General features: G+C 44.1%; 1 protein-coding gene across 1 annotated transcript in view; it reads right to left on the bottom strand.

The window, feature by feature from the left end:
- Window positions 1-21,788, bottom strand: part of COL6A3 (collagen type VI alpha 3 chain) — a 189,811-nt gene extending 168,023 nt beyond the window's left edge. Inside the window, exon 1 of the mRNA XM_075317522.1 lies at window positions 21,623-21,788. The gene's annotated coding sequence lies outside the window, so the exon portion shown is untranslated. The remainder of the gene's footprint in view (window positions 1-21,622) is intronic.
- Window positions 21,789-22,515: the final 727 nt, after the last annotated feature.

The raw sequence follows: 22,515 nt of genomic DNA, 5'->3' as shown, positions 1-22,515 counted from the left end.
GCTCATGGACCCCAAAGCAAAATCTGAACCAGGGCACTCCTCTTATAATCTTATGATGTGTCATTTATAATACTCAATTATGTTACCTCTGACCCCCTTCCTCCCTTCTCCACAACCGGACCCCCCACAACTGCCCCCTTCACCTGGATTGGAAAAACTTTGCCTCATCTAATCATAGCTATCCACAGATCTCTACACTATACGAGTACAGATCCAAAATTGTGCCAAATTTGTGGCATAAATTAGTAGCACAAAAGTAAGACATCTAAAATGTGGTGTAACATTAGATAAAAGTGTCTAAAGATGCACCAACTTTATTATCTAGCATGAGTCACTAAGATAAATCTGCCAAATTTGTCATGGTCTAGTCCAAGAGCCCAATTCCTTATAGCATTTGCGCCTTCTATTTGCCTCCTTTTTGGTGTTATAAGCAGTTTTTTATTTATATCAAGTTTTTCTTTTAATTTGTGCTTTTGTTAATTTATTTTATGAGTGTTTGCTTAATGTATTCAGGGTTTTTTTATGTTCTCCATTGTGGGCTCTCTGGAATGGTTTTTTTTGTACACCTAAAGTTTTTGTGCAAATTTTGCCTCATTTTAATGGACCATACGAATTTTTGCTCTAAAAGGTCACAAAACATCTTATATAAATAAGGAGCATTTTATTCTGTGCAAAATTCATGAACCATATGAGCTAGTTTAAAGAATTTTAAGAAAAACGATCAATGAATGCCACAACACAAAAAAAGGAGAAAATGACTTAAAAATATGAATCAGGACCCAAAGTTTACACTGTCTAAAAATGAAATATTCTAAAAAAGATTCTCAATATAGTAAACATTTAGAGTGGAGTGGGACGGTACTGAGGGCGAGGAATTGACTCCCGACATCTCGATACGCTACAGGAAATACCTGTTCTTGGCTGGGTGTGTAGACGTTGGCTCATTGGGCTGAGAACCCATGTAGGCCTCATACAGTTGCTGGTATTGGTTGGGCTGGACCAGATGACGACTCACGCGAACAAATAAACCACAACCACAAACCAACAACCCCAACCCAATGTTAAAGCACAACTCTTTACTGTATGGGATCATTCTCTTTCACAATTTTACGTTCCAGATAGCAGGCACATATCTTCAAGCACGTTACACTTTTACACAGCTTTAGCGTACACAGTTCAACTTCCCTCTGGGTTGCATCTGATTTAACTGGGCCATTGAGTCCAAGTGCAACTCAGTCCAGCATTACAGTGTACACCATGATGGTCACCTTCTTTGCCTGCAGTCCTATGTCTAGTCCCAAATTGACCAGAATAAAGCTTTGTTATCCAGGGTGTCTGCCTGAAAAACGCTCGGTTGGTAGACTATGTTCATATGCAGTTGAGGTAAATCAGCACCTTGACAGTTAAAGGTCATGACCACTAGAGTCCTGCCCCAGTAAAAGTCAACCAGTTCCTTGACGGTTTAAGGGGTCTGGCTGTGAGGGTTCCGTCCTCCGGTATTTGTAGTCTGGGACCACTGCGTTCGAGTATTGGTCTCTAATTACATTGCTGTTCACATCCTGTGTCTCGAGTTTGCTCACTAGGTCTTCACTGACTTTTCCTAGAATGAACAGTCACTATCCCTCTTAGTTGACCCCTCCCAGGGTGAGCGAATCTCAACACTTACCTATTTCTGGCCCTGTAGTCCAGCAACTTCCTTACTAAACATCCTCAATAAATACCAATCATTATATTATGTATCACACTGTACATCACAATACAATACAACTCACATTACACAATATTTACAAAAGAACCAAGATATAATTCACATTACAGTACAACACAATACACTGATGTGATTTGTGTCTTCATGGGCAGAGTGCCATAACCATTGTCCACCACTCTTGCACACACACCTGTAACTTATGAGTATTGGTGTTGCAGAACTTTGCAGACTTAATTCTTACACAGGCAGCCAGGGAAGAGTCCTCTATACTTACAGAGTCCAATGATTCATTACAGTCCCTTTCCTCCTACAACCCCCCACTGTCAAGCCACAGATTACTTCCAAGTACTGTGCATAGGGAGAAATCAGTCAGTCCACTGATGAAGAACAGGGGCAGCATGCATGTCATAGAAATCATTGGACTTATTGGCAAGAATATTTTTGACACATCTGGCAGCAGCAAAAGTGTGGAGTATCGAAGAATTCCTTTGCTAAGTCCCGTCAAGCAGTCCGCCTGGACGTCTATAGCTAATTGTAATTTACTGCATCAAAGAGTACAGAATGTGACACATTGAACTAGAAAGCAAAGGAACGGCATGTTGCTTGTATCTGTAGTGACGGTTTATACTGTGATAATTGAGTTGGCAGTATTTTTAGAGACAAGGCAGCTCACTGGGACCAGTTCCATATCTACTGTGCTTCCGTCTCATACATTCTGCAGGATAACGGAGCCATTACAGAGCTCTCCGTTGGTTGCCCGTTTCTGCAGGTGAAAGCACATAAAACCTACTTAAAAGTAGCACTTCCTGAAGAAGTTTCCTCATGAAAAACTTCCCAAAGAAAAACCTCTTTCTGCACATAGCCTTAGGGTGTATGGCTGTAATAGAGGAGGGTCCATTGGCTTGAGATACCAGACTAGGGAAGTGCTTTCCATAAGATGCTCACATTTTGGCCAGCCTAATGAATCTGAACACACTAAAGAAACATGTGGTCGGATTACCCCGTTGGTTAAGCTAATGTTCACAGGGTTGTTTTGCTAAAACTAGCTTTTTGTGTATTCCTAATTTTAATTTTAAACTGTCTATTCTACAACAGTACATTGTGAAAAACAGAACAGCAGATTGATAGTTAACAAGAAAGTTTCACATGGTTCGAGTATGGACCAAGATGTTCAGACAGGTGTCAGGTCCCCTTACCCAAACTCAACAGCCTCATTGGCGTATAAGAGGGTGTGGAGTCTGGAACCACACACACACAGTTTGGATATTGCGCTCCATACTTGAACCATGTATTAAATGTTGGATGTCTGTAATCAACTCTACTCTATAAGTCAGGATTCCTTCACTCAAAGTTATTTCTAACTTTTATAAATGTCATAGTTTCTTCCTAAACTATCTGTTGTGACTTATTTTCATACTCAATAATTTTTTCAGGTACTGCATGACAGAAAAAGCATGCACTGGATATGGCTTTTTTTATTGTGTGTTTCCATGGGCATTGCTATTAAAAAAAACACATAGATAAAAAAAGCTAAACCTAGTGAAAAGAAAGTCAAAGACTCAAAAAATTAGCCAAATAGTATAAGAAAAAAATTGTAAAAAATAAAACACTGTAAGTCTATTTAACTTTAAGGGAACCAGTCAAGTCCACTATGCCCTCCCACCCAGCAGCATTCATACCTGTAGGACTAAATTCCCTGCCTAACCAGCCCTGTATAGCACTATTCACTTAACTCAATGTTTCAAAAAAGTATTTATAAGCTTCTCTTTTCCTATGTTAATGAGGGCCTTGACTAGTCGATAGGATGTTGTTTCCCCAGACTAGTCGGCCCTCTTTCCAAGTTATCATGTCCCTGTGGTTTCCAAGAGCATGTGTCATTGCCAACTCCTGGAAACCTCACTCATGCGCCTCTGAAGCCGAGTGTGCACTTCCCGACTTCAGAGAGTCACACTGCACTGATTGGAAGTGCAGAAGTTGTTCTTACGATCATGCAAAGTGCACCTCTCTAAAGCTGGGACACATATACCCGACTTCGGTGGTGCAATGACACTGCTAAAATGAGCCCCACACATGTGTGAGGTTTCCAGGAGTTGACAATGACGTCGGCTCTTGGAAATCATGTTATCACACCCACAGGGACATAACTTGGTAAGAGGGCCGAATAGTCTGGGGAAACAATGACTCTGCAACTAGTCAAGGCCCTCGTTATCAGAGGAACAGCAGAGCTTATAAATAATTTTTTTTAATATTGAGCTAAATGCATAGCATTATACAGAGCTGGTGTCACGGTCATCTCCCTGCTATTTTGAGACTAGTGACAGCCTAAGGCCGGTTTCACACTTGCGTTGTTTTGACGGGAACAGGTTCCGTCACAAATGTAGTACAGTTCATTTATTTACAGTGGAAGCGGGACACCATGCCGTTGTGTGCTTCATACACTACCCGCATGAGTCCACATGGTGTCGCACTTCCACTGTCAATAAATGAACTTTACTATATTTGTGATGGAACCCGTTCCCGTCAAAACAACACAAGTGTTAAACCGGCCTTAGGATTGGAGCCTCTCATCGCCATCTAGACTCCTCATTTAAACGGTTTCCTTTCCATTGGTATCTCATGAGTAAATTTCAGTTTTTGTCACCAGCAACTCATACAAGGGAAGGCCAGCTGTAACTGCTTGGGCCCTCACCCATTTAGGTTTAAATACTGGATCTTTCCCAGCAGTCCTTGCTGCTTTTAGAATTCATTCTATTCTGGCCACCCTGGTGGAAGAAGCTGCTTAGGAATTGTCCTGTGTCCATCCATCTGCTACTTTAGAGTTTGTCTGCTGCTGTGAAGTTTGGTGTTTGTATCCTTCTGTTTATCATCTCGTCTGTCTTCCCTTTCTCTCCATGTTTATTAGTGTAGTGGCCAGTCTAGTGAACACGTCGGCCTACTTACTAGGCAGGGTGAATTTAGGGTAAGCTGAGGGTCCAAGGTATCCTGCTCGCCAACAGGTTGAAATAACGTGTGTAGGGATGCTGTCACGCTCCCCGGGTCCCCTGTCCAGCTCCCCGGCTCCCCTGCCACGCTCCCCGGCTTCCCTGGCTCGCTCCCCGGCTCCTCTGTCCGGCGTCCCCCGCTCCACAGCCTCCAGGCCTCCTCACCTATGATCCCCAGGCGTCCCGGTCCCCGCTCCCAGCGTCCGCCGGCAGCTTCGCTCCAGCCCGGCTCCCCTGCCTCCTGTTCCCCGCTCCCTGCCCTGGCTTCTGGCACCCGGGCCTCGCGCATGCGCATTAGGGCGCGCGCGGTCATTGACCCTTTCTTAAAGGGCCAGCGTCCACAGACAGGATATTGAACACACAGGTACAGGGTATAAAGGGGTTTAATGTCCAAGGGGGCGGGGCCTGTTCTTCGTGTTTCCTAAGCTAGGAGTCAGGTCTCCTTGTGTCTCTGTGATATACTCACCTATCTCTCTTCTAGAGCCACTCCTGCCTCGCCATCCGGCCCTCCCGATTCCCGAACCCCGAACGCTGACCATCTGCCATCCCGTCAGTCCGTACCATCTGTGATCCCTGTGGTGACCCGTCCCCTCGCTCCATCAGTTCCGGACTCTGCCTGACAACATCTCGGCCTCCGAACCTGAGCTCCGTCACCCGGATTACCATCAGTGACTCCGTGGTCCCAGGGACTTCTGCATTCCACTCTATTGAACGGACTGTCCTGCTACCTATTGTGCTCCGGCTACCGGACCCCTTGCCTTCAGTAAGGTGTTCGGCCCAGTGGATCCACCTCCTGGGTCTGCCCGTCCACCTGGCCCTAACAGATGCTAGGGAGCTCAGGAGTGAGCTTGAGCTGAGTTCAGGAGGTGCCCCCTCACCCCTCTCCCTAGCAGCAGGAACCTCTGTTGTATTGTGACCCCGGTGTTCCCCCCCTTTTTTTTGGTGGTGTTTTTGTAGTGCATCAGATATTTGTTGGTCTGAACACGTGTGTCACACATTACATACAGACATCTCCTACTCCTTGCATGACAGCTGGTTATGCCGGGAATTTAGGCATACAGATGTGAATGCTGTTGGTTTAGAGGGCATAGTGGAGCTGACACGTTCCTTTTAACGCCAACATCTGAACAGTGTTTTTTGCTGCAGAACAAAAATGGCAAGAACACTGGGAAGGAAAACGCAAAAGAAAAAATGTAGTGTATGAAATAATATACAAGGATTGCCCCTCCACACTTATTATATTTTCATATACGAGTTTTATTGTGCACTGACTTTGGATCATGCCGCAGGGTCTTCAGGAAATCACCACAAGTGACATTACATTGGGAACTGGAGAAACTCTCAGATCTAAAGGAAACTCACTGAGGACTGAAATGAACAAAGTCTATAGCTGTGAGGAACCGACCCAGTGAGATCCTGCCTGTAACTCATGCATCAGTGGATTCCACCACCTCTATTAATGACGTTAGTAAAACAGATGTGTAATAATAAGAAGCAGAGACTTCATTCACTCATCAGTACGCTTGGCGGGGAGACTGTAAAATGAAAGGCTGCCCTCTACTGAGAAGCTATTGTAATTTCATACACTCTGGATCCTGAGAAGAACCAGGTGGTTTCCAGCACGCAGCACATAGGTCCCTCCAGCTTTACAATTACATCCATTACATCAGCACACAATAAACCTAAACGTAATCCATTTACAGTCACAAGGAATCACTAAAACAGGAATCTGATCCAAACAAGGTTTTTTCAGTAATTTATGGACCGCTTTATTTGCATTCCCTTGAAGAAGTCCCAATACACACGTAACATAAAATCGAATGTATGGAGGGTTTACCCAAATCTTACTGTAGTAAGTAGTGGTGTCCTCACAGTTATACATTTCTGGCAAATAAGGAGTTATCATGCGAGTCTGGGACGCAGATTGCTGTGTCTGCCTCTGATGCCAGCACTTCTCTGCCTCTGAAAACTCTCCATTTATGGAAAGCTACTGACATTCCCGCACAAAATCCTCCAACGGGAAAACGATTAACCCCTACAGATATATAGGATCAAGTTCCCTCTTTTACTTTATCAGTACAGTACAATAAAATTTAAGTAATCCACATGACGTAGAACATCATCTATATATCTTTATAGGGACAATATAGTTTCTGTAATAAGATATTTTTATGCACTGTATCGATTCCTTGCAGGTTTTACATCTCTGCTTGCTGTCATTCAATAGGAACCACTCTTCGCTTTTACCGACCATTCCTGGTTGCAGCACTTTCAAATACAAATTCAAAATATTGACCAAATTTGCAAAGTGTGAAGAAGAGCTTAACTGCTTTTATCAGTCCTGCAACTTTTCCTTTGTATTCGTTTTTTCTAAGCCCCTGGAGTTGAGCAGAGCTTTCCTAAAATGTATCTTGTTCACATTGACCTTTGTCTTTGAATCTTCATGATGCTTCCTTCATCTCTATTTTATAAAACAGTGAACCCCATTTTACATACTGTAAGTCCATGGAAATTACAAATAACTGCTATCAGTGTATAGTCCGCCAAAGCTATCAGAGCTCATCATGCAAAATAAGTCACTCACATGAATTTGATTCCATACTGTGAAACAGATTTTTCCAAAAAGGAGTTTTCCAACATCTGTTGTGCAACTCTTGGGATGGTCCCCACTGATCTCAAGAATGAGCCAGTTTTGGTTCTGAGTGAGTGATGATCATGCGGCACAATTACTCTTCTTTAAAGAGGTTGTCCACTAATGTACAACCACAACTTAAAGGGTATATAAATCATTGTATCTAATTCTAAAACAATTGTTTTAAAGCCAGACACTCGACCAGCAGTGTCCATTTAAAAACTAGACCAAAACTGTTGCTCCTAACGTAAGTGCTACACAAGTCATTGCCTCCTTGCTTTTTAGCAGGGTGGGCTCTCCTCCTTAAGTGACAGTTCTGGTGAGTAGCAAAGCTTTAGTATTATTAGAACTAGGAAGCTCAGCGTGTTTTGCTATAACACATTCAGCTATCAGTCTACACTGCTATCCCTATACTTAGGGTACCTTCACACTTTAGCGATGCAGCAGCAATCCGACCAGCGATCTGACCTGGTCAGGATCGCTGCTGCATCGCTACATGGTCGCTTGTGAGCTGTCAAACAGGCAGATCTCACCAGCGACCAGTGACCAGCCCCCAGCCAGCAGCGACGTGCAAGCGACGCTGCGCTTGCACGGAGCCGGGGTCTGGAAGCTGCGGACACTGGTAACTAAGGTAAACATCGGGTATGGTTACCCGATGTTAACCTTAGTTACCAGCTCACACCGCTTAACTTAGCGTGTGCAGGGAGCAGGAGCTGGCACTGGCAGCGTGAGAGCTGCGGAGGCTGGTAACGAAGGTAAATATCGGGTAACCACCTTGGTTACCCGATGTTTACCTTGGTTACAGCTTACCGCAGGCTGTCAGACGCCGGCTCCTGCTCCCTTCACATTCAGGATTGTTGCTCTCTCGCTGTCACACACAGCGATGTGTGCTTATCAGCGGGAGAGCAACAATAAAAAACGAACCAGGGCTGTGTGTAATGAGCAGCGATCTCACAGCAGGGGCCAGATCGCTGCTCAGTGTCACACACAGCGAGATCGCTAATGAGGTCACAAAAAACGTGACTCAGCAGCGATCTCAGTAGGGATCTCGCTGTGTGTAAAGTACCCCTTACAGACAGATAACAGGACATTTGAACAAAAGCACACAGGTCTAGACAGCCAGAGCAAAGACTTAAGATTAGCTAATCTGCTGTTAAAGCTGCTGGGCTGGTGATTTTATAACTGCATCTCTTCAGAAGGTGAGAGAAAGAGATGTAGGTGAGTAGATAACTGCTGTATTAAAATCAATGGCCTGCGAGAGAGCTGATTGGGATGTTAAAAGTGTTGTCCACTACTAGGACAACCTTTTCTCAATCCCCATATTTGCCCCATTAAATTAAAAAAGCTTATAATCACCTCTGTCTCCCGTTCCTGGGCTCACATGAGGTTGTATAGTCACCTACGCCCTACATCCAATTACCACCAGTTTTACTCTCCCCACCTTTGGACATATAAGTAATCAACAAGAAGTGATAGCTATGGCTGTCGCTCACTTAGGGGTACTTCACACACAGCGAGATCGCTACTGAGATCGCTGCTGAGTCACGTTTTTTGTGACGCATCAGTGACCTCATTAGCGATCTCGCTGTGTGTGACACTGAGCAGCGATCTGGCCCCTGCTGTGAGATCGCTGCTCGTTACACACAGCCCTGGTTCATTTTTTTATTGTTGCTCTCCCGCTGTGACGCACAGATCGCTGTGTGTGGCAGCGAGAGAGCAACAATCCTGAATGTGAAGGGAGCAGGAGCCGGTGTCTGACAGCCTGCGGTAAGCTGTAACCAAGGTAAACATCGGGTAACCAAGGTGGTTACCCGATATTTACCTTCGTTACCAGCCTCCGCAGCTCTCACGCTGCCAGTGCCGGCTCCTGCTCCCTGCACACGCTAAGTTAAGCGGTGTGAGCTGGTAACTAAGGTAAACATCGGGTAACCATACCCGATGTTTACCTTAGTTACCAGTGTCCGCAGCTTCCAGACCCCGGCTCCGTGCAAGCGCAGCGTCGCTTGCACGTCGCTGCTGGCTGGGGGCTGGTCACTGGTCGCTGGTGAGATCTGCCTGTTTGACAGCTCACCAGCGACCATGTAGCGATGCAGCAGTGATCCTGACCAGGTCAGATCACTGGTCGGATCGCTGCTGCATCGCTAAAGTGTGAAGGTACCCTTACTGTTAATTCATTATATGTCCGAAGGTGGGAAGAGGGAAGCTGGTGTGACAATCTCAGTTGAGCCCTAGAATGGGGAACGCTCACACTGCTGGAACGGTGACAGCGTGAGAGTTAAGTATAAGCTCTTTTTATTTTAATGGGGGCAAACATAGGGAATGAGAAGGGGTTGTTATAGTAGTGGACAATCCCTTTAAGAGTTAACCCTCTACTGGAAAGTCACTACTGTGTACTCTTGGTCTAGGACTGGTGGCTGAGCACCATGTAAACCAGCTGTACACTATAAAAGATAACAGCTGTCATTGCAAGAGAATGATAGAAGATAGAAAAAGCAAGTCAGATGAAGACTTGCTTATTTTCCGGTTCTCTAACAAGGTAAAGCAATTTAAGAATTTGAGCATATCCTTTTAATCATTGATTGGTAAGACATTTTTTTACATGTATTTTTGCCACATCAGAAACTTCGTTGTGAGAAAGCCTCCCTTTACTGCAGAATAGCCAAAATATTTGAGCATATTTATCAATACTGTCTAATTTGTAGACATTGCAAACTGAGACCAGACTGAATAAAAAAGGTGCCAGATTCATCGTAGTGATTCATGCTGTTTGATAAATCTGGCGTACTTTAAGACCGTTTAGTCAAAGGCGACGTTTAATCAACTGTATTTTTTTAGCCATATTTCTATATTTTCTTTCTGTTCTTGCTGGTGCACTCCAAATTCATCAAAATGGCACATAATGTTTGAAGAATTTAGTGCAAAAAAATGCTTGCACGTGTAAAATGTATCACGATCTCAAGATCTTTAAAAATGTTACAAGTTAGTCTTCAACTGTGCAAAAAAAAAAAAACAGGGGTTTTGTACTCCCCTAAGTCAATGGAGTACCACTGCACAAAACTTTTAGATTTCATAAAGTTACAAATGAATTAGATGAAAACATTGCAAGAATGAAAAACACGCCATTATTGTTGCGCTAATTTAAAGAGCACCAATCACCAGGATTTTCCTATATAAACTAAAGCCATTGCTACTCTGGCACTATCAGGCTGATTCTATACATACCTGTAGTTGTCAACTAGGATGTATTGGTTTTAAAACACAAGCAAGTAAAGTTTGTAAAATGATCAGCTTTTTGAGTTGCAGCAGCCGCGATCAGCTATTAGCTGGGGTTGGGTTTGATAGTGATTCCCACCCCCTGCCTGTCCGTCTTCCCCTTATCTGTTTTTTTTATGCTAATTCTATAATAGAAGTGTTTTACTAAGTGGCTAGAAGGACCTTTGCTGATGTCATACCCATGGGACCAGAAGGGGCAGATTCTCAGCCAACATAGCTGATACCAGGAAGCAACATTATTTTTCTGTTGGCTGAGGCCCCGCCTATTCTAGTCACATGGTTATGACATCAGCAAAAGTCCTTCTACCCACTTAGTAAAACGCTTCTATAATAGAATTAGCATAAATAACAGGTAGGGGGAGGACGGACAGGCAAGGGAGTGGGAATCACTAACAAACCCCATCCCAGCTATTAGCTGATCGGCAGCTGCCGTCATTCAAAAAGCTGCTCATTTTACAAACTTTACTTGCTTGTGTTTCAAAACCTATACATCCGAGCTGACAACTAGCGGTATGTATAGAATCAGCCTGATAGGGCCAGTATAGCACTGGCTTTAGGTTATATAGGAACATTCTGGTGATTGGTGCGCTTTAAAATCAGTGAGGTCTTGAAAAACAAGAGGAGAAAAGGCACATAAGAAATAATGATCTTGATAGAAAAATAAAAATGCCTAAAGTACAAGTAAGCTATAAAAAGAATGATAAATCAAGACTTAAGTTTATACTATTAGATGGCTTACTTTGTGCCCAAAATTTGCTGCAAAATTTTGGTGCATGGTGTTGCACATTAGACCCTTTCCAGCAATCTGTGCCGCCAAATCAGCGAGGTCACAACCTTGAACCTTGACAGGAACCATAAAGTCTCTAAAGCACATGATAAATATGGTGCAAGCTATGTAGCACAGATTTATGGTGTAAAATAGGCATTTAGCTTGATAAAAAAAATGCCCCATTGACTGATGGAGGACAGAAATGAAGACTGAATCAGCATGGGAGGAACCAATGTGATGATAGAAAGACCAATACACCCAAGTGTAAATCCTGGGCAGCAGCTACTCTTTTCATTAATGCCAATAACACAGCTGTGCACTAAGTGGTTGGAATGAATGACATTGATAGTCCTTGATGTTTGCACTGGTCAAATGGATGATTGCAGCTCCCCATAACCATCAAGACAAACCTGAATTAAAAACCATAAAAATAAACTATTCCTGCAAAAGATTAGATGTTTTATCCTTCATCTAATTCACACTTGGATACTGGTCAACCTGTGGATTTGACTTGTAAGGGAGAATATGCTATAAATAAGAATCTATATTTATTGGATGAATCATATTGGTGTTGGAGATTCCTCATCCTTCCTAACAGTGGCTTTGGTGTGATATAAATGGAGCAGTCACCAGGGTGGGAGTCAGGTAGGATGACGCTGATGTGTGGATCAGGGTGTGGTGTCCTTACAGCCGGCTACTGAGACGGAGACATCAGTCAGAGGAGGGAAAATGTGACAGGTATGACGCAAGATGTATATTTATATTACAAATCCCAACAGAAATTCATTCATATTTGTAGCATGCCTTTATATAGCGGATAACGTTAATCCTGTGATCTGTATATAATATGCAGTGTGGAGTTCTGTATGTATTCACTTCTGTGACTGCACACGCCTAATTTCATGCTGTGTATATAGTCAATTCTGTATACACCTAATTCTGTACCCAATATTATATTCTGCGTATACTCAAATCTGCATTCTGTGATACCCAATGCTCTATTCTGTATATAGCTAACCCTTTGTTTTGTATATAAACAATTGAATTCTGTATATAACTAATCATAACGTCTGTATATACCCAATCGTGTATTCTGTACAATCCTGTGCTTTGGATATATTGAGCCAAACTCTTTGAGTAAAGGCCCCGTCACACTAAGCAACATCGCTAGCAACATCGGTGCTAACGAACAACTTTTGTGACGTTGCTAGTGATGTTGCTGTGTGTGACATCCAGCAACAACCCGGCCCCTGCTGTGAGGTCGTTGGTTGTTGCTGAATGTCCTGGGCCATTTTTTAAGGTGGCTTTACACACTGCAACATCGCAAACGACATCGCTGTAACGTCACCGGTTTTGTGACGTTATAGCGACCTCCCCAGCGACATTGCAGTGTGTGAAACACATCAGCGACCTGGCCCCTGCTGTGAGGTTGTAATCTCTACAAATCGTTCAGGACCATTCTTTGGTCCTTTGTTTCCCGCTGTGCAGCAAAGTTTTAGTGTGTAAAGGGGACTTTACAGTGACTTCTTTAGCGACTTCCCTTTCAAAAAGCTGCTTTACAACGTCGCCAATGACTAGCTAGGTCGTTCTGCAGGTCAGGATCGCTGTTGCGTCATTGGCCAGGTTTGCCTGTTTGACAGCTCACCAGAGACTTTGTAGCGATCCCGGCCAGGTTGGGATCGCTGGTGGGATCGCTAGAAAGTTTCAGTGTGTAAAGGGGCCTTTAGTTGTTGCTGTCCCGCTGTGAAGCACAGATCGCTGTGTGTGACAGCGAGACAGCAACAACTAAATGTGCAGGCAGCAGGAGCCGGCTTCTGCGGAGGCTGGTAACCATGGTAAACATCGGGTAACCAAGAAGCCCTGTCCTTGGTTACCCGATATTTACCTTCGTTACCAGCCTCCTCCACTCTCACTGTCAGTGCCGGCTCCTGCTTCTTGCACGTGTAGCAGAGTACACATCGGTAATTAACCCCATGTGTACTGTAGCTAGGAGAGCAGGGAGCCAGCGCTAAGCAGTGTGCGCTGCTCCCTGCTCTGTGCACATTTAGCTGCAGTACACATCGGGTAATTAACCCGATGTGTGCTGTAACTAGGAGAGCAGGGAGCCAGCGCTAAGCGGTGTGCGCTGCTCCCTGCTCTCTGCACGTGTAGCTGCGTGCGCTGGTAACCAAGGTAAATATCGGGTTGGTTACCCGATATTTATCTTAGTTACCAAGCGCAGCATCTTCCACGCGGCGCTGGGGGCTGGGACACTGGTTGCTGGTGAGCTCACCAGCAACTCGTGTAGCCACGCTCCAGCGATCCCTGCCAGGTCAGGTTGCTGGTGGGATCGCTGGAGCGTCGCAGTGTGACATCTCACCAGCAACCTCCTAGCAACTTACCAGCGATCCCTATCAGGTTGGATCGTTGTTGGGATCGCTGGTAAGTTGTTTAGTGTGACTGGGCCTTAACCCATTAGATGTTTCCCTTTCTGTTCAACTTGCTGTTTATTGTCAAGTGTAATCTGTCCATAGCCACAGATAAGCAGAGATGGATTACAGGAAGTACAGATTGTTGTCCATCCGCTCCTACTCGCCTGAATGTCAAGCTACATATAGACAGAGTGGCAGACTTTCATATTGGGGGAGACATGCCAGTGCAAATTAGGAAGTTCCAGCATGTATAGTGCTGACAGAATGCTGATGAAAAGGAATCATCTACTCCGAGCGGATGGCAAGTTACAACGCATGAGAATATGAACACCTCCTCGACTTATTTGACTGCAAAGGGTATCAAAAGCCATTTTAACTGGTTATGAATAGGAGCATTTAAAGTAGATGGGAGCAGCACAGACAAGTACACTTTAAAGGGGTTGTCCAGAACTGACATATTGATGTGTCGCTTGCGGAAGGGACGCGCTCGCCACGCTCGAGTCCGGGGCTTCTGCTGCTGTTGCTCGGTGGCTCGAGCGGTGGACCGGACCCGGGGACTCGAGCAGCGCTGCTCACCCGTGAGTGAAAAGGGGGGGTGGTATGTTTGGGGAGATTGTTCGTGACGCCACCCATGGGACTTAGTGATGATGGCACCACCGCTGCTGGTAACGGGGATCCTGGGAGAGATGGTAGGGTGCAGCTAGGATGTTGTCCCCTCCATGGGTAGGGGGTTGGTGATCCCGGGGCCCGGTGGTGTAACGGGGAGGATGGATGGCTGGGGTGCAGGGACTGTGCGGCGCGGTGCCGGACGTCACTGGTGTACTCACTCAGGCAATCACTGACAGAGTCTCTGGTAAACCAAAACGGCCGGATGGACGGGTCCCGCAGCCGGCTGCAGTGTTGTTGTTGTGCTCTCGCCGGACAGCTGATGGTGGCTGTCTTTCCCTGCACCTTTTAGAATGTTCTGACTCCTGTGGTTGCCCACCGGTAGTTCGCTCCCCAGCGTATAGGTGCCGTAGGAGCCTGTTTTGCCCGCAGGTGCTGGCCCTTGGATCTCTAGCCTGTGGCGGTGGCTGTATATCCTCACGGTGTGAGCGGTTGCCTTCTGTCGGGACTTGGTTGTTGGGAAACCCATGGGGTTCCTGTCACACTCGGATTTGACTATTGACGGCGGCTCCAAGCCTGGTCGGGGTCCGATGGCCCTGCCTGTGTGTGCTTAGCTTCACTCCGCTCCCCGGTTCGGTACCGGCGGGCCGACGCCCGACCCCGGTCCTTACGGCTCTGCGGAGTTCCACCAACTCCTGCAGATGGCCACCACCGTCTGCCAACCTTGCTGTCAGTGCTTGGGCTCCGACCCAGACACCTCAAGTGTTTACTCCTCTCACTTCCACCTCCAAAGCTAAACTGTCACTTTTCCCGCCTCCAGGCCTGGGAACTCCTCAGTGGGTGGGGCCAACCACCTGGCTCTGCCCCACCTGGTGTGGACATCAGACCCTGGAGGGAGGCAGCAAGGGTTTTTGATTGACTGTTGTTGCTGCCTAGGGTGGGGGGTGTGTATGTTGGTATGTCTGTGACTACCTGGCTAGTCCAGGGCGTCACAGATGACATATGTGTAGGAGGTGGGCGTGTTTTTTCCCCCCACTCCTATTGAGTTTTATGTTGTGTGTTCTATATGTACTGAGCAGTGATGCTGCGGCAGGATGCGGTTTTCCAGAGCTGTGCAGCGGCCGGCGCCGCCTAGCGCTGAGGCCTGGTAAAGCCAACTGCATGTAGCTGTAGTAACTGTGTATATGGTAATGTGAAGTGTGCCCTGTTATGTGTTATTAATATTTTAGCAGTGTAATGTAAAGTATAAAAATGCTATGTAGATAGTAACAAATACAGCAGGGAAGTTGGGGTCTCTGGGAATAGAGGAAGCAGCTAGGAGCAAAGGTAAGAGGTGTGACAGATGGCCAGAGGGTTGTCTTGAGAGATGGGTCTCTAGGGAGTCAGTTCTGCAGTGGGGTTCCTGGAGTAAAGATGTGATCTTGTAACTTTGGTCTGTAGGGGAACTCGGAGGTATTCTCCAAGGGTCCGAAGCCTATGGTTCACCTCAGGACGGGCTTAGAAGAGTGCAGTTACTACATGGACCTCCAGAGTGAGAGTACCTCGGGATAGGCCTAGGAAAGTCAAGTGATTAGAAACCGTCAGAGGCAGTGAGAGGATGACAGGTAGCTGCGGAGAGAAGAAGGGTGGAAGCAGAGGCAGATGCCCAGTAGCAGGAGTACTAGGTCCCAGATAGCAGGATAGGCCAGATGGAGTACCCCTGGAAAGAGCAGCAGCACTGAATAAGTGTGGCTGTGTCTGTTGTGAAGGTGGAAGATGTAATGAACTATTTACAGTTATTTTGCCAAGAGTTCACCAGTATCCTATGTCTATCTACTATATCTACTATAGCGACCGGCTGCAGGGTGGTGGACGCTGTCCTGAAGAGTACAGAAGTGTCATACACCCCAGCCGAAATGGTCTACAAGCACTAGCACTCTCTGCCGAAAGAGTGAGGAGCCCTCACAGGCCGGTGTCTGCACCTTCCTTCATATACTTAGGATGAATCATTAGTATTAGATTGGTGGTGTCCTCACCGATCAGTGGATATCAGCTGGATACAAGCAGTACACAAAGTGTGAAGACCACAGCTCCGTACACCGTACACAAGTATTGCAGCTCAGTTCTTATAAAGTGAATAGCGCTGAGCTGTTGTACCTGGGAAAGACCACTGTGCAGTGTATGAAGCTGTGACGTTCCAGCTCTGCCACCGGACCTCTGACAACTGATTGGTAGGGTGTCCACCAATCTGATGTTTTTAACTTATCCTAAAGATAGGTCATCAATATATCAGTCATGGAAAACCTCTTAATTTTGAGGATTTGCCTCTGTCCTGTCCACAATGTGTTTAGAGTCCATATTTTTTTGATGGAGAAAGTCAACAGAAAGAACCTATTGTATATACTGTAGCTGACACAAATGTATTATATTGTGTTTAATTTTTGTATAATTTCACAACATTCGCAATAAATAGGGAAGTGTTTAGTGTTACTATCTGTCCCACTACTTGCTCAGCACATTTTATACTTGAGTAATATTTCTATGACCCATCACCGCCTGCTTCAGTGGCTCCGGTTATTTACTTAATTTGTACTTTAGCTGTTCACATTGCAGTCTACGCTGTGCCAGACCCATGTGCTGACATATGCAGAAGAACGTTACACCACAATGGGTGCGGTCCTGTTGGCAGTAGCACCTGAGTCACACGGCTGGGCAAAAAAGCCAAGTAGGAAGGCGGGAATTTTAAAATATAACCAGTATAAATTCCATTTAACGGTCAGTAGACATGTCATAAGTCAACTTGTCCAACCTGAAAATTCACAGCATAAGTATAAAAGTAGGTACCAGCATATAAAAGAAGACACATTTTGATCCACTATTTGTCTACACTACAGTAAAGGAGAAATACAAGGTCACATTATTGATGGCTTTCCTTTAGGATAGACAATCAGTATCAGATTTGTGGGGGTCTCACTCCTGGTATGAAATGGTTTCTACTCTCGGGTGAATGATGCAGCCACTTTAATATATATATATATTGATCCTCCTTCCTAGTAGTTACTGTGAACAACCACAGTCCCAGCCCAATCACATCATGCACTAATCAGGGCATTGGAAAACATTAAGGCTGCTTTCATATATCCGTTTTTTTGTCGTGAGGCACAATCTGGCAAATTGCGGATAAAGCGGATCTGGCATCTGGTTTTATTCCCCATAGATTTGTATTAGCGCCGTATTGTTTCAGATGCTATTTCTTCATCCGGCTGCCGAAAGGACGCAGCATGCAACGTTTTTTGTCTCCGGTAAAAATCCGGACCACACCGCATCCGGAGCTATCCGGCATGTTGTATAATTGAAGCATTTGGGCGCCGGATCCGTCGTCATCCGGCATATGATGGAATTCAACGACAAATCGTTTTTTTTTTCAACTGCGCATGCTCAGTATCACAACGGATCCGTCAAAAAACGGAAGGAACACATGGAAAAAACTGATGCGACAGATCCATTTTGTCGCCGGATCCGTCGCATCAACTTTTCTACCTGATTATGCCTGATGGCAAAAACCAGATGTGTGAAAGCAGCCTAAGAAGGCTAATTTTTAAAGAGCTGATCAGATCTGATGTTGCAAGAACTCTGAAATAATCCATGAATATAAGGTTATGTGCAGAGGGCGTCTTATAGACTGCATTGCTTTTGCTATGGGAAGACATTTTAGAAAGATGCCAGTAATTTTTCCCCTGAAGCTTCTTTTCTGTTGTTTTCTTGTTGGATGTGATTTTTTTAAAATTGCATATATAACAAAGTGGCGGCTTCCAACTGCCAGAACAGACTGGTCACTTCTTTTAGCCATGGCTTTTAATGCTTGAAATAGTTAAAAGGATTTACAAAGAATGGAACATATGCACAGCAAGCCGTTTTGACAATGCTGCGTATATGTTAATTGTTTGGGGGGTTTTTTACATTTATTTAGCGCTTTTTCAGACTGGTTCCAGGTTAAATCTATCAGAAAAAGACATTTGCACTTTCTCAAAGTTTCACATTTTACCTTATACTGATAAACGTTTTTACTACAAACTTTAACAATTAACCTTTTTTATGACCAATTCTACCAATGATCATGGTTCTTCTGGCAAATTCAGTCCAGTTCCAGCGGTACAAAATTGTGATCCCACCAATGCAAATCAACATATCGATATTTTTTTGGGGAATTGGGATGAATAAAAGAGTGTCATCAGGCATTGCGCAGTTAAAGGTAATTCTAAGAGGTAGAAGATATTGACTTGTTCTTCTAATCAATATTGTCTTAATTCAGTCAATGCAATTCTGATTCATGGCTTTTATCATGGGAGTTTCTCTGATGGTTTTGAGCCAGAAGAGGAGCTAAAGTTGGTTTCCATATGAGGTAGCAGACTAGTTAGACACACCCTTATACATAACGTACGAATAGTAACGGAAGGGTGTGTATCATGCACCCATAAAACCTTATATTACCAGTGATCAACATATAGTATATCTAGGAGGTGGTGGGTTACTTTCACTGACAGTTACCATGAACTTACATAAATAAAACCAGATCATAAGAAATAGTCCTGTCATACCAGAACTCAAGAAACAGAACTTGCAGCAGCTGTAAAGTCATAGTAAAGAACCTTAATACATATCTTATAGATATCTGTCCAGACCAATGTTCCCAAATTAGTGGATGATGAGCCACATGTGGCTCTTAGACACCTGACTTGGCTCCCAAAGTGGTGGCAAATAATATTGGGCATTAGGGGGTACCAGGCTTTTCTAGGACTTGGGTGAAAGCGTTTATACTAGGGGAACATACATATGTTTGTATGTTATATGTTTATATTAAATATGCTTTTCCTACTTAATATTCTATGTGCCTCAACAACTCCTGTCAAGAGAAACTGACTCATGACCAACAAAACTTTGGGAACCCCCCTGATGTAGAGAAACAGAATATACATCTACATGGTTTCAGCTGTGGATCACATGCCTAACAGTATACTGATGGGTATAATTATTGTGGGCTTGAGCTAGGCAGTTTGTGGGTGACCAACTACCAACAAACTATATGTTTCAGCAAATACTACATATATGAGGCACTTAGGAGCTAGTGTAAATTGCAGTCCAGTAATATGGAGAACCCTAAACTGCCCAAAAGTGGTTTGTTATTTGATACAAATCAAAATTACAGGTAAAAGTGACTGCTACCCTACAACATTGTAAACATGTAACATAAACACAACCACAAGAAAAAAAAATGCAAAATAGAACAGAAAAACAACAAAAGCAGCATATATCGAATGTGCAAAAATCACAATGACAATGACAAACAGTGGGACATAAACACATACAATAAAACACCATCGAATAACAAGAAAGACATAAAACATCTCCAATTAAATGGAATGAGACACCTTTAACAGCCGACAAATAAGATAATCAAGTAATCAGCCATTCATAATATGACCAGAAGAACAAAACACACAGTAAAATAGGAAAATATTCATTTATATTGGATTTGAACTTCTACAAAAGTGATTCCTAGAAGACCCGTCACACCCACATGGTAATGAGGATCCAGTGGGAGCCAGCACACACATCTGTCTCCAGACTTTCTCCTTATTCCAGGGCTCTGTTTCTTGTCACTAGAAACCATCTCTCTGCATCAGGAATAACAAAAGAATATTTTCTTTTGTCCGATGTAACAATGTATAGTTCCATACCAGCCATATTATTTATCAATATACTCCAGATCGGATCTAAATCTATCAGTGCACACCTGAGAATTTCTATTAATATTAGTAAATATTATTATACTATGCTACATTTATATTTTTGTTTACAATATACAGCGCTGTTTTTATTCTTGTATTGTTTTGCACTGTTACTAGTCTGCAGTTCTGTACCCCAGCGCCGCTCTTACCCTGCACAGCACAGAGTATCTCTACCACTGTGTAAGTACAGCAGCTCCATCCAGTAGTGTCACTGACAGCTGCAGATGGATGAAAGCTGCACTACTGCATTATATTTACCTGCAATCCTTTCTAATAACACATATATTGTGATAAAAGGATGACTTGACAAACCCAGCTCTGCTGTGAATCACAGCACAGAGTATCTCTACCACTGTGTAAGTACAGCAGTACCATCCAGTAGTGTCACTGAGCTGCAGATGGATGAAAGCTTCACTACTACATTAGATTTACCTGCAATCCTTTCTAATAACACATATATTGTGATAAATGGATGACTTGACAAACTCAGCTCTGCTGTGAATCACAGCACAGAGTATCTCTACAAATGTGTAAATACAGCAGCTCCATCCAGTAGTGTCACTGAGCTGCAGATGGATGAAAGCTGCACTACTGCATTAGATTTACCTGTAATCCTATCTAATAACACATATATTGTGATAAAAGGATGACTTGACAAACCCAGCACTGTGTCAATCACAGCACAGAGTATCTCTACCACTGTGTAAGTACAGCAGCACCATCCAGTAGTGTCACTGAGCTGCAGATGGATGAAAGCTTCACTACTACATTAGATTTACCTGCAATCCTTTCTAATAACACATATATTGTGATAAATGGATGACTTGACAAACTCAGCTCTGCTGTGAATCACAGCACAGAGTATCTCTACAAATGTGTAAATACAGCAGCTCCATCCAGTAGTGTCACTGAGCTGCAGATGGATGAAAGCTGCACTACTGCATTAGATTTACCTGTAATCCTATCTAATAACACATATATTGTGATAAAAGGATGACTTGACAAACCCAGCACTGTGTCAATCACAGCACAGAGTATCTCTACCACTGTGTAAGTACAGCAGCACCATCCAGTAGTGTCACTGACAGCTGCAGATGGATCAGAGCTGCACTACTCAATTAGATTTACCTACAATCCTATCTAATAACACATATATTGTAATAAAAGGATGACTTGACAAACCCAGCTCTGCTGTGAATCACAGCACAGAGTATCTCTACCACTGTGTAAGTACAGCAGCACCATCTAGTAGTGTCACTGAGCTGCAGATGGATCAGAGCTGCACTACTGCATTAGATTTATATGTAAGCTTATCTAATAACACATATATTGTGATAAAAGGATGACTTGACAAACCCAGCTCTGCTATGTGTCTATGCTTAGTCTGCTCCTTAGAAATATACGTGCACCCAGTGATCCTATGCAATGGTTCTAGGCTGTATTATTTAAGATAGAAGCATCCTTCCTTTCATACCCCTGAGCTGAAGCGATAGAAGATAACTTGTCAGCTTCACACTTGTGTGCCAGTCATGTTCTTCAGGCAGGATCCCTCTGATGCTCTGCAGGGCAGAGTAATTCCTTTTCTCCTATGGGTGTATGGGAAAGATGGTGGTGAGGCGTCCAGCTGCAGAGAATGAAGGAAGCAGCATAGGATTGAAAGAGGGAAATCCAGTCCCCCACAATCCCTGCCCAAATGAGAAGCAGTTCAAAATACCCTCCCTCTCCCCCCTTCCCTCTAAACCTTTCCCCCTCTTCAAACTGTTCCCATCTGGCTCCTATCTCAGACTGATGTCATTGTTTTATGTTTAACCCTCAAACCACTCTGGAACTTATGTATCATAACCACCTCCAAATCCCCTGACTTCGGAAAACCCAGGTGGTCTGTTCTGGACAAAATTATTCATGGGCAGAGTGGAAATAAACAGCACAGACTGGAGAATATGAAGGAATACACTGCAGAGAGGGTCTGCAAGTGAAACGTGACAGTGAAGGAGACACTATGTCAAATGTCCATGACACATGAGCACTGAGGTCCTAAAAAGAAAAAAAAATTCCAGCCATTTCACAGTAAAGAATTCTGACTGCTCATCAATGGACAGTTCAGTGAGATAAGCAGCTGCCTGATAAGCGGTGCATAAAGTGCGTCTCCAGCCCCCTCCACTCCCAATCTACAGCCACTGGCTTCCTTCAGTGTGAATGAGAAGAAACTGTCCAGAAGGAAGTTCGCAGAACACAACTACTATATATCTTTGCACATCTTGGCTACTAATGTGAGAAAGAAAGAAAAAAAAAACTATAAGAATGCGCAAAAGAACAATGCAGTATGTGAACTTTTAGGATTTTTTAAAAACACATATGTTCAGAAAA

The sequence above is a fragment of the Anomaloglossus baeobatrachus genome, chromosome 7, assembly GCF_048569485.1.
Source record: "Anomaloglossus baeobatrachus isolate aAnoBae1 chromosome 7, aAnoBae1.hap1, whole genome shotgun sequence".
Lineage (NCBI taxonomy): Eukaryota > Metazoa > Chordata > Amphibia > Anura > Aromobatidae > Anomaloglossus > Anomaloglossus baeobatrachus.
Note: the sequence above shows the minus strand (reverse complement) of the source record. Positions and strands in the feature narration are given on the sequence as shown.